We start from the raw sequence: 18,906 nt of genomic DNA on the forward strand, positions 1-18,906 counted from the left end.
GCAAAATGAGACCAGAGACCCACCGTGTAAAACATAAAACCCAAAAATGTGTGGTGCTCAATAGCTAAAAGAAGTTCAAAGTAAAAGGATAGACTTTTGGGACACCTGGGTGGCTCAGTGATTGAGCATCTGCCTTAGGTCCAGGGTCTCAGATCAGTCCCACATCAGGCTCCCCCTGTAGGGAGCCTGCTTCTCACTCAGCCTCTCTCTGTGTCTCTCATGAATAAATATATAAAATCTTTAAAAAAAAAAAAAAAAGAAAGAAAGGTTAGACTTTTCTACACTTAGCAAAAGAAGCTAGAGTGGTTATGTTAATATTAAAGAAATTAGATTTCAGAGCAAAGAATATTACAAGGAATAAAGAAAAGCACTTCATAGTGATAAGGAGGTCTTAATCCTAAAGGTTTATGAACCTACTGACAGAACTTAACACTATACAACGTAAAAAACTGATAGAACTGCAAAGAGAAATAAATATACAATTATAGTTGGAGACTTCAATATCCCTCTTTCAATAATTGATAGACAAAATAGATAGAAAAAAGCTAAGGATAAAGAAGATTTAAATAACACTATTAAAAGAATAGCAAATGAGACCTAGAGGAAGCAAAATAAAAAACCAGAAAAGAAATCAAAAAGAGAAAACAACAACAACAAAGTCAGTAACTTCAAAAGCTAGTTTGTTGAAAAAAAAACAATAAAATTGATAAACTTCTATTCAGACTGATAAGGAAAAAGAAAGTGTGGACAGAAATTCATTACAAATATCAGTAATGAAAGAAATCACATCAATGCAATTCTGCAGAAAGTAAAATAATAATAAAGGCATATTAGCAACAATTTTATGCCCACAAATTCAACAACTTAGATAAAATGGTATTCTTGAAAGATACAAGCTCCCAAAGCTAACTCAAGAAAAAAACAGATAACCTGACTAGCTCTATATCAATTTTTAAAACTGAATGTGTAATTAAAACTTTTCCATAAAGAAAACCCCAGGCTCAGATGGCTTCATTGGTGAATTTTACCAAATTTTTGAAGGAGACATATCAGTAACCGACAGTTCTTCCAGACAATTGAAAAAAGGAAAAAATACTCCCCAACTCCTTCAATTAGTCAAACACTAAGTCAAATCAGACAGATCAAGAAAAAACAAAATAAAACCTATAGATATATCCCTCACAGATCATACATAAGAAAATTCCACACAATATATTAGTAAAATACATGTGGTAATATACAGAAAGGATAATATATCCTAACAAAATAAAGTTTATCCCAGCAAAACAAGAATAATTTAACAATCAAATATCAATAAATGTAATTTACCATATTAACAAATGCAAAGAGAAAAACTATATGATCATTTCAAAAGATTCAGAAAAAAATTTTTTTGACAAAATCCAACACCCATTCTTTAATCATCATCACTATCATTATCATCATCATCATCATCATCATCATTTGTCAACAGGCTATGAAAAGAATAGAATAGAAATTTCCTTGACCTGACAAACAGCACCTGTGAAAAATGTACAGCTAACATCATACATAATGGTAGAAGACTGAACAACTTTCTCCCAAGGGCGGTAACAAGGCAAGGATGCTTGCTCTCATCACTGCTCTATAGCATTATAGTGGAAGTTCTAATCAACGGAATAATGCAAAGAAAATAAAATGAAAGTATCCAGATTGGAAAAGAAGACAAATTGCCTTTACTTGTCCAGTGTTCTTCCTACTACACATTTATTTTTATTATTTATATTTTCATCATTTTTTTGGTTAAGTTCATTCCCAGATATTTTTTTATTTTAGGTGTGATTGTGAATGAAATTGTTTTCTTAATATCTTTTTCCTAGTTAATTATTAATGTATAGAAATGCAACAGATTTCTGTATATTAATTTTGTGCCCTGAAACTTTAGTGCATTCATTTATTAGTTCCAGCAGTTTTTTTGGTGGAGTCTTTAGGGTTTTCTATGTACAGTGTCGTGTATTCTACATGATTCTCTTTATCTCTTGCTTACCAATGCGGATGCTTTTCATTTCTTTTTTTCTAATTGCTATAGTAGAAATTCCAGCACTGTATTGAATAAACATAGATCCTAATTCTTTCTACATATATTATAAAGAGTAAAACAAAAGTTCTACAAATAAATTATAATTAGAACAAGAACATTCATCAGTGATTATGTAATTCCTATAAAGAACACAATTTTTTTTTGGTCAAACGACCCCAGGAAACTTCTGTTAAATACACTGAATATCACTGTGTGCCAAGAATGCTCATGGCAACCACTTTAAAATCTGCTGAGGTTTTTTTTAATGTCTTATTTAATTTTCATCATAGAATTAGCATTTAAATATCTGCCCCTGTCAAACATAATGCTTTATCAAGGTATAGAAGTAAAATGAAGGCAAAAGAATAAAGAGTAAAGACAAAGACTGCCTTAAAATAGTTGTGTCATATTTAAATGTCATATTGTCTCTTAAAGTGTCCTCTTATTACAAGGCAATGAATCTATTTGCTTTCAGTATGAAAGTTATCTCTTCAAAATAGTCCATAGTAGAGTATAATTTCTTTCACATTCTATTTGGGAAATTAAGATGGACTAATAAAAGTTCTTTCATCTTTTATTATTTTATATACTTGTTGGTTGATTACTTAGTTCAGGCTTCCTCTTCACAATAATGCTTTGAAATGCATTACATTCAGATCTATAATTTTATGCAGTTACATTATAGGTCTTAAATTGTGTGTGCATGTATGTGCAATTTCTAATCCTCACTGTAGTTATACATTCATTCATAAACAGACCTCTGATGAATAAAAAAGCATAAATTCTTGTGCTTAATAATGAACTGTTATGACAATACACTTTTATTACCTTTAGTAAAAATCAGCCATGCAAAGAGATTTTAGAAATTCTAATGGGGGTAACATTGGAGGAATTTTACTTTAAAAGGAAAAATCATTTTTTTCAACATTCCTCTGGCTATTTGGGGTATTTACTGTTCCATACAAATTTTAAGATTATTTGTTCCAGCTCTGTGAAAAATGTCAATGGTGTTTTAATAGGAATTGCATTGAATGTCTAGATTGCTCTGGGTAGCACAGACATTTTAACAATATTTATTTGTCCAATCCATGAGCATGGAGTGTTTTTCCATCATTTTTTGTCTTCCTTAATTTCTTTCATAAGTGTTCTGTAGTCTTAAGAGTACAGATTCTTTACTCTTTGGTTGGGTTTATTCCTAAATATCTTATTCCTAGGTGCAATTGTAAATGGGATTGATTCTTTAATTTCTCTTTCTTCAGTCTTATTATTGTTGTATAGAAATGCAACTGATTTCTGTGTATTGATTTTATATCCTGCCACATTGCTGAATTCCTGTATGAGTCCTAGGAATTTTCAGTGGAGGTTTTTGGGTTTTCCACATAAAGTATCATGCCATCTGCGAAGAGTGAGAGTTTGACTTCTTGGGCAATTTGAATGCTTTTTATTTCTTTTTGTTGTTTGATTGCTGAGGCTAGGACTTCTAGTACTATGTTGAACAACAGTGGTGATAGTGGATATCCCTGCCATGTTCCTGACCTTCAGGGAAAAGCTCTCAGTTTTTCTCCATCAAGAATGATATTCTTCATGGGCTTTTCATAGATGGCTCTTATGATAATGAGTTACATTCCCTCTATCCCTACACTGTGAAGTTTTAATCAAGAAAGAGTGCCGTATTCCGTCAAATGCCTTTTCTGTATCAATTGAGAGAATCATATGGTTCTTGTCCTTTCTTTTATTAATGTGATGCATCACATTGATTGACTTGTGAATGCTGAACCACTCTTGCAGACCCAGAATAAATCCTATTTGCTCGTGGTGGGTCATGGTGAAAAATCCTTTTAATGTACTGTTAGATCCTATTGGCTAGGCTTGGTGAGAATTTTGGCATTGATCTTCACTAGGGATATTGGCCTGTAATTCTCCTTTTTGGTAAAGTCTTTGTCTGGTTTGAGGATCAAGGTAATGGTGGCCTCATAGAATGAGTTTGGAAGTTTTCCTTCCATCTTTTTAAAACAGCTTCAGAAAAATCGTTATTAGTTCTTTAAATGTTTGGTAGAATTTACCTGGGAAGCCATCCAACCCTGGACTCTAGTTTGTTGGGAGACTTTTGATTACTGAATCAATTTCCTTGCTGGGTCTATTCAGGTTTTCTATTTCATCCTGTTTCAGTTTTGGTAGTTTGTAAGTTTTTAGGAATGCATCCTGGTGGCATGATAATGCCAGACTACAAGCTATATTACAAAACTATATTATCATCATGACAATATGATACTTGCACAAAAAAAAAAACATATAGATCAATGGAACAGAATAGACAACCCAGAAATGGACCCTCAGCTCTATGGTCAACTAATCTTTTACAAAGCAGGAAAGAATATCCAATGGAAAAAGACAGTTTCCTCAACAAATGATATCAGGAAAATTGGACAGCCACATGTGGAAGAATGAAACTGGACCATTTTCTTAAACCGTACGCACAGATAAACGCAAAATGGATGAAAGACCTAAACGTGAGATAGGAATCTATCAAAATCCTAGAGGAGAACACAGGCAGCAACCTCTTCAACCTCAGCTGCAGCAACTTATTGCTAGAAACATCTCCAAAAGCAAGGGAAACAAATGCAAAAAAGAACTTTTGGGACTTCGTCAAAATAAAAAGCTTCTGCACAGCAAAGGAAACAGTCCACAAAATTAAAAGGCAACCTATAGAATGGGGGATGATATTTGCAAATGCATTATCAGATGAAGGGCTAGGTATCCAAGATCTCCAAGGAACTTATCAAACTTAACACCAAAAAACAAATAATCCAATAAAGAAATGAGCAGAAGACATGAATGGATATTTCTCCAAAAAAGGCATACAAATGGCCAAGAGACACATGAAAAAATGCTTCACATCACTTGGCATCAGGGTAATACAAATCAAAAGCACAATATCACCTCACAGCAGTCAGAATGGCTAGAATTAACAAGTCAAGGAACAACAAATGTTGGCCAGAATGCAGAGAACGGGGAATCCTCTTAGACTATTGGTGGGAAAGCAAGCTGGTGCAGCCACTCTGGAATACAATATGGAAGTTCATCAAGAAGTTAAAAATAGAGTTACTCTAAGACCCAGCAAATGCACTACTAGGTATTTACCCCAAAGGTACAAATGTAGTGATCTGAAGGGGCATCTACCCCAATGTTTATAGCAGCAATGTCCACAAGAGCCAAATTGTAGAAAGAGTCATGATGTCCACTGGCAGATGAATGGATAAAGAAGATGTGGTAAATATACACAATGGAATATCACTCAGCTATCACAAAGGATGCATACTCACCATTTACAACTATGTGAATGTAATTAGAGGGTATTATGCTGAGCAAAATAAGTCAATCAGAGAAAGACAATTATCGTACAATTTCACTCATTTGTGGGATATAAGAAACAACATAGGATAATAGTGTAAGGGAGGGAAAACTGAATGGGAAGCCATCAGAGAGGGAGAAAAACCATGAGAGACTCTTAACTAGAGGAAACAAACTGAGAGTTGATGGAGAAGAGGTGGGTTGGGGATGGGAAAACTGGGTGATGGGTCTTAAGGAGGGCACATGATATGATAAACGCTAGGTATTGCATACAACTGATGAATTATTGAACACTACATCTGAAACTAACGATGTACTACATGTTGGCCAGCTGAATTTAAAAATAAATAAAAATAAAAGGAAATAAGCCCATTTTCTTTTAGTAGGATGACCCTATGCTCCATTTCAATCACTCCAATCTTTGAATCTGTTGCTCCAGTTCTGTCCATTTGAGCATTTGTTCTGGTAAAAGTGTCCTGGTTTAGATAAACTGCATGGTTCCCCTATCATTTAGAGATTACTCTGAGACTTAAGAAATGTTCAAATCTTTTGATCTAATAATTCCCCAAGAAATCTATTCAAAAAAATAATCACAGATGCAGAGATGTACATTTGTATATAAACATGCTCATTATGGAATTATTCATGCTCACAAAAATGTAAACAACCTGAAGGGCAACAACTGAAGAACTGGTAGATAAAATAATGATTCATAAATAAATGGAATACTATGCAGCATGTAAACATTTGTCTCTAAAAATAATTCAGCCCCACCAAAAAGGAGAATTATAGACAATATCCCTGATGAACACAGATGCAAAAATTCTCAAAAAGATACTAGCCAATAGGATCCAACAGCACATTAAGAAGATTATTCACCACAACCAAGTCGGATTTATCCCCGGAATGCAAGGCTGGTTCAACACTCATAAAGCAATCAACATGATAGATCATATCAACAAGAGAAAACACAAGAACCGTATGATCCTCTCAATATATGCAGAGAAAGCATTTGACAAAATACAGCATCCATTCCTGATCAAAACTCTTCAGAGTGTAGGGATAGAGGGAACATTCCTCAGCATCTTAAAAGCCATCTATGAAAAGCCCACAGCAAATATCATTCTCAGTGGAGAAACACTGGGAGCCTTTCCCCTAAGATCAGGAACACGACAGGGATGTCCACTCTCACCCCTGCTATTCAACATACTGCTAGAAGTACTAGCCTCAGCAATCAGACAACAAAAAGAAATAAAAGGCATTCAAATTGGCAAAGAAGTCAAACTCTCCCTCTTTGCAGATGACATGATAGTGTACATAGAAAACCCAAAAGACTCTACCCCAAGATTGCTAGAACTCATACAGCAATTCGGCAGTGGGGCAGGATACAAAAATCAATGCCCAGAAATCAGTGGCATTTCTATGCACTAACAATGAGACTGAAGAAAGAGAAATTAAGGAGTCCATTGCACCCAAAAGCATAAAATACCTAGGAATAAACCTAACCAAAGAGTAAAGGATCTATACCCTAAAAACTACAGAACACTTCTGAAAGAAATTGAGGAAGACACAAAGGGATGGAAAAACATTCCACGCTCATGGATTGGAAGAATTAATATTGTAAAAATGTCAGTGTTACCCAGGGCAATTTACACATTTAATGCAATCTGTATCAAAATACCATGGACTTTCTTCAGAGAGTTGGAACAAATCATCTTAAGATTTGTATGGAATCAGAAAAGACCCTGAATTAGCCAGGGGATTGCTGAAAAAGAAAACCAGAGCATCACAATGCCAGATTTCAGGTTGTACTACAAAGCTGTCGTCATCAAGACAGTGTGGTACTGGCACAAAAACAAACACATAGATCAATAGAACAGAATAGAGAACCCAGAAATGGGTCCTCAACTCTATGATCAACTAATATTCAGCAAAGCAGGAAAGACTATCCACTGGAAAAAGGACAGTCTCTTCAATAAATGGTGCTGGGAAAATTGGACATCCACATGCAGAAGAATGAAGCTAGACCTTTCTCTTACATCAGACACAAAGATAAACTCAAAATGGATGAAAGATCTAAACATGAGACAAGATTCCATCAAAGTCCTAGAGGAGAACACAGGCAACACCCTTTTTGAACTTGGTCACAGGAACTTCTTGCAAGATATATCCATGAAGGCAAGAGAAACAAAAGCAAAAATGAATTATTGGGACTTCATCACGATAAAAAGCTTCTGCACAGCAAAGGATACAGTCAACAAAACTCAAAAACAACCTACAAAATGGGAGAAGATATTTGCAAATGACGTATCAGATAAAGGGCTAGTATCCAAGATCTATAAAGAACTTATTAAACTCAACAGCAAAGGAATAGACAATCCAATCATGAAATGGGCAAACAACATGAACAGAAATTTCACAGAGGAAGACATAGACATGGCCAACAAGCACATGAGAAAATGCTCCGCATCCCTTGCCATCAGGGAAATACAAATCAAAACCACAATGAGATACCACCTCACCCCAGTGAGAATGGGGAAAATTAACAAGGCAGGAAACCACAAAAGTTGGAGAGTATGTGGAGAAAGGGGAACCCTCTTGCACTGTTGGTGGGAATGTGAACTGGTACACCACTCTGGAAAACTGTGTGGAGGTTCCTCAAAGAGTTAAAAATAGAGCTACCCTATGACCCAGCAATTGCATTGCTGGGGATTTACCCCAAAGATACAGATGCAGTGAGACACGGGAACACCTGCACCCCAATGTTTATAGCAGCAATGTCCACAATAGCCAAACTGTGAAAGAAGCCTCGGTGTCCATCAAAAGATGCTGGGTAAAGAAGATGTCGTCTATGTATATAATGGAATATTCCTCAGCCATTAGAAATGACAAATACCCACCATTTGCTTTGATGTGAATGGAACTGAGGGTATTATGTTAAGTGAAGTAAGTCAGTTGGAGATGGACAAACATTATATGGTCTCATTCATTTGGGGAATATAAAAAATAGTGAAAGTGAATAAAGGGGAAAGGAGAGAAAATGAGTGGGAAATATCAGTGAGGGAGACAGAAAATGAGAGATTCCTAACTCTGGGAATCGAACAGGGGTGGTGGAAAGGGAGGTGTGTGGGGTGATGGGGTGACTGGGTGACAGGCACTGAGGGGGGCACTTGACAGGATGAGCACTGGGTGTTATGCTCTATGTTGGCAAATCGAACTCCAATAAAAAATATACAAAAAATAAATAAAATAAAATAAAAATAATTCAGTGAGGAAGCTCAAAATATAAGTTTAACAGAAAAAAGTAAAAAATGTATTTATGATATAATCCCTTCCCTATTCCATATATTTCGTACATACACACACACTATTTATAATAATAGAAATACCCAAAATGATGAATGGTTGTCTCTGGATAATGATTTTGAAGATGAATAATATTTGTCCTCAAATTTTGCTGTATTTTTTAATTTTTTAATAATTTTATAATAAGAAAAAAATACACATTACTTTGAGCTCAAGAAAGAGAATCAGAATGATGAAAGATCTACCACTTTGGAGTTCAGGCAGTGGAGAGACCAGTTTGAGTAAGCAAATGAAGCATAAAGGAAGAACCATTTTTAAAAACAACATGGTAACATTGGTTAGTAACATGGACCACTTTCTGTGAAAAGGACTTTCTGTCCTTTTTAAGCGTTACTAATTCCAACAGTAATTCAAACAGAAAAAGTGTCTGAAACTGAGGTAGTAGAGAGTCTTTCTTAAACTTAAAACAACCCAATGTTACCTTGAGTATTATTACATTGTGCGCACTTTAAAAAGAAGCATTTTTTTAATGGAATATACTTAGAGGACAGCAACTACGATAATTTTTTTTTTAAACTTGAATGTCTTAAAAAAAAAAAAACTTGAATGTCTTATGAAGAACATGTAAGTACAGTGGGAATGCTTATCCTAAGAAAGAAAAGCAAACACGGGTTTTGTGTCATCTAGTGAAGAAAAGAGCTAATGGTCAGAGCTAACTAAAGATGAATGGGATTTTTCCTCCCGCAGTAAGTTCTTCCTTTCTGCTCACTTGGGGACTGCTATCCATTCATTAAATACATGTAAGGTCACTGGGCAAAAGAATCTACTTGATAACCACTTTGGAATCTGCTGTTGTTTGTAAAGATGTCCTTCTTAACCTTGTTTTAGAAAAACTCAGCATCAGGTGGGTATTTAGACCAAGTGTTCTCTAATGACCCCTCCAAATTGGCATAACATAGCTTTAGGTGTTCTAAGATCAATCCCGATCTGGTGGCAGGGGGTTCCCACACACATAACACCAAGCAATTCTTCAACACCAGTAGGGTGTCCAAGAATTCAACTCAATTCTGACACTACCTACACTGGAGAAACCACAGATTGCACAGGCTAAGGATTCAGTCCCGCCAGACTATACCCCACAACTCTCACTTTAGATGCCAGTTGCAAGCCCCAGGCTGTTTACTTGTGCTTCCAATTGACCAGCTACAGATTGGAGGTTCCAACAATCTCCTCCTTTGGTTCAATTATTTGCTAGATGGGCTCACTTACGTAGGTTTACAAGTTTATTAAAGGATATTATAAAAAATACAAATCAACAGCCTAATGAAGAGATAATTAGGGCAAGATCTCAAAGGAGCTTCTTTCCTCATGGAGCTTGGGACCTGGCTTGGTAGCACATGGAAGCATTCTGGTTCCCCAAGCATGGAAGCTCTCAGAAAAAAAAAAAAAAAAAAAAAAAAGTTTAAAAAGCTGTTATTTTGGATTTTTATGAAGGCCTCATAACAGTCCTGATTGCTCAAGTCTTTGGTTATTGGCCGATTCAGCCTGTAGTCCATATCGCCTCCTTCATGGTCAGGCAGTCAGTTTGAAGGCTCTAACCTTCTACTCACATAGTTGGTCCTCCTGGCAACGAGCCCCTGCCCTTGAGTGGGGTCCAAAAGCCACTTTCATTAATAAAAAGACACTCATTTCACTTTTATGGCTCTGGAGCATATTCAGGAACTATAAATGAAGACCAAGTACACCTGAGAAACATATTTTGATCATCTGCATGGCCCATGTGAAAGAAGATTCAAAAGGAAGTATAAGCATTGCTAAGAGAGTCACTCAAAATCGTCAAAAGGACATTGAGGAAGTAGGGCCTATGCACACAGTTTAGTTTGTCTCCAGTTTCAATTTCCATGTTCCATTATCTATTTTAGTCCAGAATAGAAGGTTGTATTCTAGGAAGCGGTGGAGTTGCAACTGACAAAAGTCAGAAGTTCATGCGTGCAACACTGGTAGCTAAATAGCCAATTGTGTTATTAGGCAGGCAGTTTAAACTCTGCGAGCATCAATCATAATTCTTTCAAAACAAGTTATATAACCTTATGGGTTTTGCCTTCATAAGCCTGCACTCCAGCTCACAATTCAGAGCACACTTTTAACTTCAGCTGACTCTTGTTTCTCTCAGATGGCAACCCTAGGACCCCAACTAAGTGCTCTCGGTTGCTTTACAACTTCTTCTTAGTCAATACCAATTATGTATTTCTTATAAATCGTTATATTGCATATGATGTTAATATCCCTGAGATGTGATCCACATCACTCACATTTAGTTTTATAGCAAACTGTTAAGACACAGCTGATGTTCCATGATGTTCCATCATTTACTAGTCAGTTAGCGATTATTCTCAGCCACTTCACTACTCATTAGCACTCCCACTATAGGTGGAGGAGGCGGAGAGAAGTTCATTCAAATGAGTTGACTCTTGTGCATGTTAAAAGTTAAAATGAAAGACTTCATGTAAGAGTTTAATATTAATAACACTGGACAAAGTGGTAAATGAGTATTGTGAGCGTGCTTCCTTAACCACTTTATCCCGATTATCTATCTCCCTTTGCATGAGGTGTTTTCCATTTGCTAACTAAGCACACCATTAAGGATATAGGATATAATTGTCATCTCCACTTCCCTGAAATGCCAAATCAGTAACAATAATAACATGATCATGCTGAGTTGATCTAGCTAACTCAGAGTTCTGATTTTATTACAATTAATTATACATTTTCCAAATGACTGGTCTTTTATCCTGCTCTATCACGACTTCATTTTAAAAAAAAAAAAATTTGATTGATTGATTGATTGATTTGAGAGAGAGAGAGAAAGACAGCATGCCCAAGCATGAGGATGGTGAGGGGGCAGAGAGGGAACCCAAATAGTCTCCACGTTGAGCAGGAGCTGGATGTGGGGCTCCATCCCATCACTCCAAGATCATGACCTCAGCTGAAACCAAGAGTTGGATGCTTCACCCACTGAGCCACCCAGGCACCCCTCTATCATGACTTCCAAGGTAAACATCATTCACTCTAAGAGAATGGGCCATAAATATCCTTAAGCTTCATTAGTGTAGATTTCTGGGTAAGTTTCTCATCTAAAAAGTGTATTTACAGAAAACAGGCTACATTGACCAGGTAGAATTTCCTTCTATTAACTATTGTGGTTAAAAACAACAACAACAACAACAACATAAAACATATCATCTTAACCTTTTTAAGCACACAGTTCAGTAGTGTTAAGTATACTCACATTGTTGCAAAAGAGATCTCCAGAACTTTCTCATCTTGCAGAACTGAAACTCTATACACATTAAACCATATTCCCTTTCCCTGGTAACCACCATTCTACTTTGCATTTAAGAATTTACTTTTTGGGCAGCCCAGGTGGCTCAGCAGTTTAGCGTCTGCCTTCAGCCCAGGGCATGATCCTGGAGACCCAGGATCAAGTCCCACGTCGGGCTCCCTGCATGGAGCCTGCTTCTCCTTCTGCCTGTGTCTCTGCTTCTCTATCTAACTCTCTCTGTCTCTCATGAATAAATAAATAAAATCTTTAAAATAATAATAATAATTTACTTTTTGTATATATTTTTCCAATCTGCATTTCTTTATATTTGTGAAGACAAGGGGAAAATGCACACTGTTTCATCTCACATCTTTTAAAAATAAATCACAGTCATTATTCAAATATTAGGTTTCTCTAAGTGTCATAGTATATACTGTTTTAATGCTACTGTAACTTTAAAAGCAATTTGAAAGTAATGGGCATTTTTTCTTATCATACCTAAAAAGTGACTGTTACCAAAAAAAATGCAAAACACATTTAAGCAGTTTTTCTCCTTAGTTCTGTTCAAATATAGCAAGAGTATAATTAGCTGGACAAGCTGCCTAACTCTGTAATATCCGTCACCTCCACAACTTACAAACCTGTAGCAGTAACAAGCTTTGCAGTATTTTAAAATCTCCACTTCCTTAAAAAAAATTATATTCAGAAAGATGAAGTAAACACCAATTTTCTCTTTCCCAAGAGTGAAGTATTTATAAGGGTGAGGTTAGAATTTTCTTTCAATTTTTTTTTTTTATTTAGCAAGTTAAGATGCTGCAATAATGAGGAGACATTCATTTTTCTCACCCACCAAGTAATCACTTCCACATTATTGGATAGCTTATGGGTCTCACTGATTCATTGCATTTAATGATCCTAGAAAAAAGACTACATTTTTCTTGGGTTCTTTCTGAAAAAAAAAATCCAAGAAGTTACTCTGGCAACGCAGCAACTCAAGTATTTCACTTTGGATTATTCCTCCTTTTTTTGTCAACATTTAAAAGATAAATTGCTTTCTTTCATTTTATCCTAAATTCAAAGTTTCTAAGATAGATCTCTTGATTTTATCCATGTTCTTGAAGTGATTAAATACAAAATGTTCTCTAAAGCAAGTATCTGAATGCTGCGTCTCCAAAACCAAATGCTTCAAGGCATAACCCAGAATATGTATTTCTCAGCTCGGAGTAAGGAAATAATGCCTAAAGTTTTCAAGATCTACAGAGAGGAAGCTAGTAATAACCTAGCAAGTCCTGCATAGAAGCTCAACAGAACCTTGAATCTGCTGATAAAAAAATAAGAAAATGGATCCCTAAAACTATTCAACCTATTAGAGAATGTGAGATAATCTATCATCTCTTCATTTCTGATCTAATGATGTTCTTTTCAGGAGTTCTATTTGTCAGCACAGGTCACAGACTCACTATGTCTTTTACAAGTCTTTTAACCAAATTAATGATTCTAAAAGCATATTTTCCAGTTCATTGCAGATACATCTCTGAATTACACTTGGCTCCCAAGTTGTAAAAAGCAGTATATTATATAGCTGTAAGTTCCACCCACTCAACCTATTTCGAGTTCTGATATCAGCCAAGGTAATAATACTCATCACTAAAAAACTACCACAGGTTTCAATACCTATTAAAAATATTTATTAATTCAAGGATTAAGAGCCCTAAGTGAAAGGCACTGGGCTAGGTGTTGTAGGTGACACAAAGCTGGAAAACTATGGTTACCCTCGGTCAGTTTTCAGTCTACCCGGAAAACAGGTATAAAGAAAGTAACAATGACATTTTGGATGACAAAATCTATGATTCAAACTAGGACACTTTTAAGTGTCCTTACAAAAAATAAGCTAAGATCACAGACATAAACAAATCTGTCCAGAAAAACTGGGACATATAGCCACCCTAACTATGGTATTCAATATTTTGCAGTTTAAATGTTTTCAAAAATGTTATTTCATTTTCTACCTAGAAACAAAGCTATGAGATAAATAATATAATACTATCCCCACTTTCAGATGGGAAAACGAAGGCTCAGAGAAAGTAAATGATTTACCTAGGTTTACACAGCTAATAAATGATGGGTCTAAAGCCTGTGCTGAAATTTTCTAATTCTACATCTAATGTTCTTCCATTATAACACACTGTCTCATCAATAGCTATAACTACTAGATAAATTCTATAACCACAACCCGAGGGAAGCACTGTTCTTCTAATTCCCGTATTAGAAATACAGGGAGACAACATTTACCAATTTGACAGTATTTGTGCTTTCATGGTAAAAATTATGTGGATAAATGAGGACAGGTTAATCAAAGGCAACTACATGACACAGAGTTGACCTAAAAAAAAAAAATAATAAGAGTTAAAGCAGTTTCAAGTAAAATTAGAACCTAAAGAGGGATCTTCTCATCACTGCTATTCAAAATTGTCCAGTAAGTTGTAATGGATAAATACTGGATAAAAAGAGATAAAAACCATCTCCTTTTGCAAATAAGACTGTTATAATAATAGTGACTATGACCAGAATTTTAAAAATTGGTTAGATGGTTAGATTCAAGATAAATATTTTAAAACTTTGTGGTATTTGTGCCTTCCAGCAATAAATTCCCCCTCCTACCAATCCCAAGCTCCTCTGGACCACTTCTCATTCCATATAGACTTCTGCTCAGTCATATCAGATTTTTACAGTCTTGAACAGAATACCTAACATCCTACTCAGAAGTGTCTTGTTTGGATTATTTCCCCAAATTCCAGAGCTACCAACAGAACAATGATTTATCTTATATCTGTGACCAATAGGACTTAGTAACCTATTCCCTTTCAAGAAAAAAGACTGCCTCTAAGACAAAATTCTACTTAGTCTTAGAGCCCCCGGCAGCAAATTCCTGGACATTTTAAAATTGCAAATTTCTTTCTAGTCTTCAAAGATGCATAACTGCTGACATCCTATATCAGAACATTCAATGCAGACAAGGAAAAAAAAAGTCAATGATTAAAAGATGTATATGAGGTTTGTTTTTTTTTAACTCCCTAACAAACTGATATAGCCCAGTTCATATGCCTCTTTCAGCCACTACAATCTCCTTATTTCTAAAATGACAGAAGTTTCTACAAAATTCAAAACCTAATTCATTTATCAATGAGATTTTTATGTTGTCCTTTTAACAAAAAATGGTAACATTAAAAGAATTTTTATGTCATTGTTGTGTTGAGATTTATTCTTTGGCACCCTGCATCTCTGTGTCTGTAATAGGTAGTTGTGACTCTCCTTGTGTGCTTGATGAAGTAAGCAGCCATATGAAGAAGCCCACATGGCAAAGAACTGCAATAGCCTCTAGGAACTGCATGTGGCTTCTAGGATCTGAGTGAATTTCAGCTAATAGTCAGGAAGATATTGGACCCCCTTAGTTATACAATCATAAGGAAATGGATTCTGGCAACCACCTCAAAGAGCGTGGAGATGGATTCTTCCCCATTCGAGTCTCTAGTTGAGAAAGCAGCCTGGCCAGTATAGTGAATAAAACCTTGTGAGACCTTGAAGCATTCAAGCCATGCCCAGAATCCTGGCCCATAGAAACTGTGAGATAATAAATGTGTATGTTGTTTTAAGCCACTTAATTTGTGATTGTTTGTTCCACAGCAACAGGAAACTAATATTTCTTCCAATGTCCTTCCTTAGAGTAAAACCCCAAGTCATTTTCACAATTTAGCCACCTGCTACCCACTCTAATTTCATCTTCTTCCATTTCACCATTGCAAACTTCACTGTAGCTACAATGGCTTCTTTGCTTGTCAAATAAGACAGACTTGCCATATTTCCATTTAACAGACTGGCTCAGCATCTTCAATACTCTGTCAGGAATGCTGTTCCCCAATACCTGCTTAGCTCACAATTCACTTTCTTCAGGTGCCTATTCAAAGATTACTTTGTTGGAGACATTTTCTCCTGGGAAAAAAAGAAGGAATTCTTACCCCCAGCTCAACATGCACTGCTAGCATCTGACTGCTTGGTTTTCTCCAAATAATATATTTTTTCTAATCATGGGAATTAGACTAACTCCATACTTACACTTCACAAGCAATTTCCAGAAGACAATGGAGCAATGAATAAAATATTCTATGAGAAAGAGAGTATGACTTTAATATTTTATATTCATTCAAATTTTCTTTTGAGATTCAGGCAACTGACTTTATTAAGCACACAAAGTCATAAGAAATATAATTTCCACAATAGCTTTATAAAAATTGATATCCTACCAGTCAAGAAATGGATGAAATAAGGGATTCAGAAATGGAAAAGCAAGAATGAATAAAATAAGTGTTGGTGGACATTGGATCAATTTAAATAAATCTATTTAAACAACTACAGTAATTTGTTAGAACATATAATTTAAATGTTTTAAACTTTGACAAAGGGAAATAATATTACTGACAAAGCTGGTGGAGAGGTGGCAAGAGAAAGTAAAAGAGTATTCCTTCATAATTCACACCAGGGAGAAAATTTATATTATCTCAAAAATTGAAGCATGAAATTTTTTAAATAACACAATCAACTAATTTATCCTTTGTAATAATTTTAGTAACCTTCAATCTTTAAGGAATTTTTTTTACAAATCTTTTCTGTAGATTGGCACCAAGTAAATATTTAGGCTTTGTGGGTTGCACACAATCTCTGTTGTGTTTTTATTTCTTTCTTTTATAGCTCTTTAAAAATTTAAAGATCAACCTTAGCTCCCAAGCGGTACAAAGAACAAAAGGCCTTGGGCTAAAATTTGACCTGCTTGCTATATTTTGTTGACTTCTGGCTAAATAAATTGAGCCAAAATTCTGTTGTTCTTTCATTTTCACTCTAGAATCCCTGATTCTGTTAAATGTAAGCAAAACTAATTGTGGTATTTTGTATTTAAAACCATATGATAATTTACAGGACTTCTACTTCTGGTCAAGATATGCACAGCAAGTATAATTCACAATGTTTGACATCCAATCAAAAGTTATCAACCATGCAAAAAAGTAGGCCAATATTACCCATAATGAGGAAAAAGAAACTGAATCAAAACCAACCTGGGATTACACAGATGATAAAATTTATAGACAAGAACATTAGAATAGTTATTACAGCTGTATTCCATATAGTCAACTAGCTAGTGGAAAGACTGAGCATGTTATGCAAAAACCTAGAAGATATTTAAGACTTAAATATAACTTCTAGAAATGAAACTACAATGATAAAAAAAAAAGAAAGAAATACATCGAATGGGATTAACAGAGATAAACATTGCAAGAGGAAAGATTAGAAAATTTGAAAGTGTAACAATAGAAATCATCCAAACTGAAACACATAAAGAAAAAAGTCTTGGGGGCACCTGGATGGCTCAATAGGTTAAGCATCTGCCTTCACCTCAGGTCATGATCTCAATATTCTAGGACTGAGCCTTGCTCAGCAGGGAGTCTGAAAATTTATGTCCATACAAAAGTCTGTACAAGGATATTTATAGCAATTTTATTCATAATTCCCAAAACTTGGAAGCAACCAATATGTCCTTCAGTAGATGCATGGGTAAATCAACTGTGATATACCCAGACAATGGAATATTATTCAGTGCAAAAAAGAAAAGACCAAGCCATGAAAAGACACAGGGAAACTTAAATGTGTACTACTACTATATGCTTCTCACTATATGGCATTCTGGAAAAGGCAAAATTGTGAAGACAAAAAATTCAGTGGTTTCCAGGGGGCAAGGAAACATAGGCAGATAAGAATCTTTTTTAGGGTAGTGAAAATACTCAGTAGGATATAAAATGATGATAGATATATGCCATTATATATTTTTCCAAACCCATACATGGTACAATGCCAAAAGTAAACCCTAAGATGAACTATGGATTTAGGGTGATCATGATGTGCCAGTTTAGGTTCATCCTTGGTAAAAAAAATGTACCATTCTGGTAAGTAATGTTCATAATTGAAAGACTATGCATGTGTAGGGGCAAGAGACATATAGGGAATCTATCTCTTCCTCTCAATTTTATTGTAAACCTAAAACTGCTCTAAAAAAATAAGGCCTTAAAAAAAGTATGACTTATTAATGACCAATAAGTACATGAAAAGATGCTCAGCCTCATTAGTCATTAATGAAATGCAAATCAAAACCAAAATGATTTACTACATCACTCCCACTAGAATGGCTACAATTAAAAACAGACAGTAACAAGTGTCAACAAGGATCTGAAAAAATAGGAACCCTCATACACTGCTAATGCGAGCATAAAATGGTGTGTTTGCTTTAAAAAATAGTTTTGCAGTTTCTCAAAATTTTAAATACAGAATAACCACACCACCCAGCAATTCAACTCTTGGATCTACCAGAAGAAATGAAAACATGTTCACACAAAGTCTGACATGCAAATGTTTAGAGCAGCTTTATTCAGAATAGCAAAAAAGTGGAAACAACCCAGATGTCCATCAACTGATGAATGGATAAACAAAATGTGTTTACATTCATACAACAGAATTTTATTTAGTGATTTATAAAATCAACAAAGTCAGAGTACCTGGGTGGCTCAGTCAGTTAAGCATCTCATCCTTGGTTTCAGCTCAGGTCATGCTCTCATAGTCATGAGTTGGAGCCCCGTGTCAGGGAGGAGTCTGCTTAAAGATTCTCTCCCTCTGCCCCTCACCCTGCTCGCTCTCCTCTCTCTGTCTCTATCAAATAAATAAATCTCAAAATTTTAAAAAGGCAATGAAGTCCCAATACTACAACATGAAATAATGTCAAAAATATTTTACTTAATGAAAGAAGACAAACACAAATGAACCCATA

General features: G+C 35.3%; 1 protein-coding gene across 7 annotated transcripts in view; it reads right to left on the reverse strand.

Annotated features, from left to right (window-relative positions):
• Nucleotides 1-18,906, reverse strand: part of IQCM (IQ motif containing M) — a 428,712-nt gene that overhangs the window by 392,414 nt on the left and 17,392 nt on the right. The window contains exon 2 of one of the 7 annotated variants that reach the window (XM_072773563.1): nt 15,894-16,028. The exons of 5 other annotated variants lie outside the window; for them this stretch is intronic. The gene's annotated coding sequence lies outside the window, so the exon portion shown is untranslated. Of the gene's footprint in view, nt 1-15,807; nt 16,029-18,906 lie in introns of all 7 variants that reach the window. One more of the 7 variants, XM_072773565.1, reaches the window with a different exon arrangement.

Source organism: Canis lupus, chromosome 13 (assembly GCF_048164855.1).
Source record: "Canis lupus baileyi chromosome 13, mCanLup2.hap1, whole genome shotgun sequence".
NCBI lineage: Eukaryota > Metazoa > Chordata > Mammalia > Carnivora > Canidae > Canis > Canis lupus.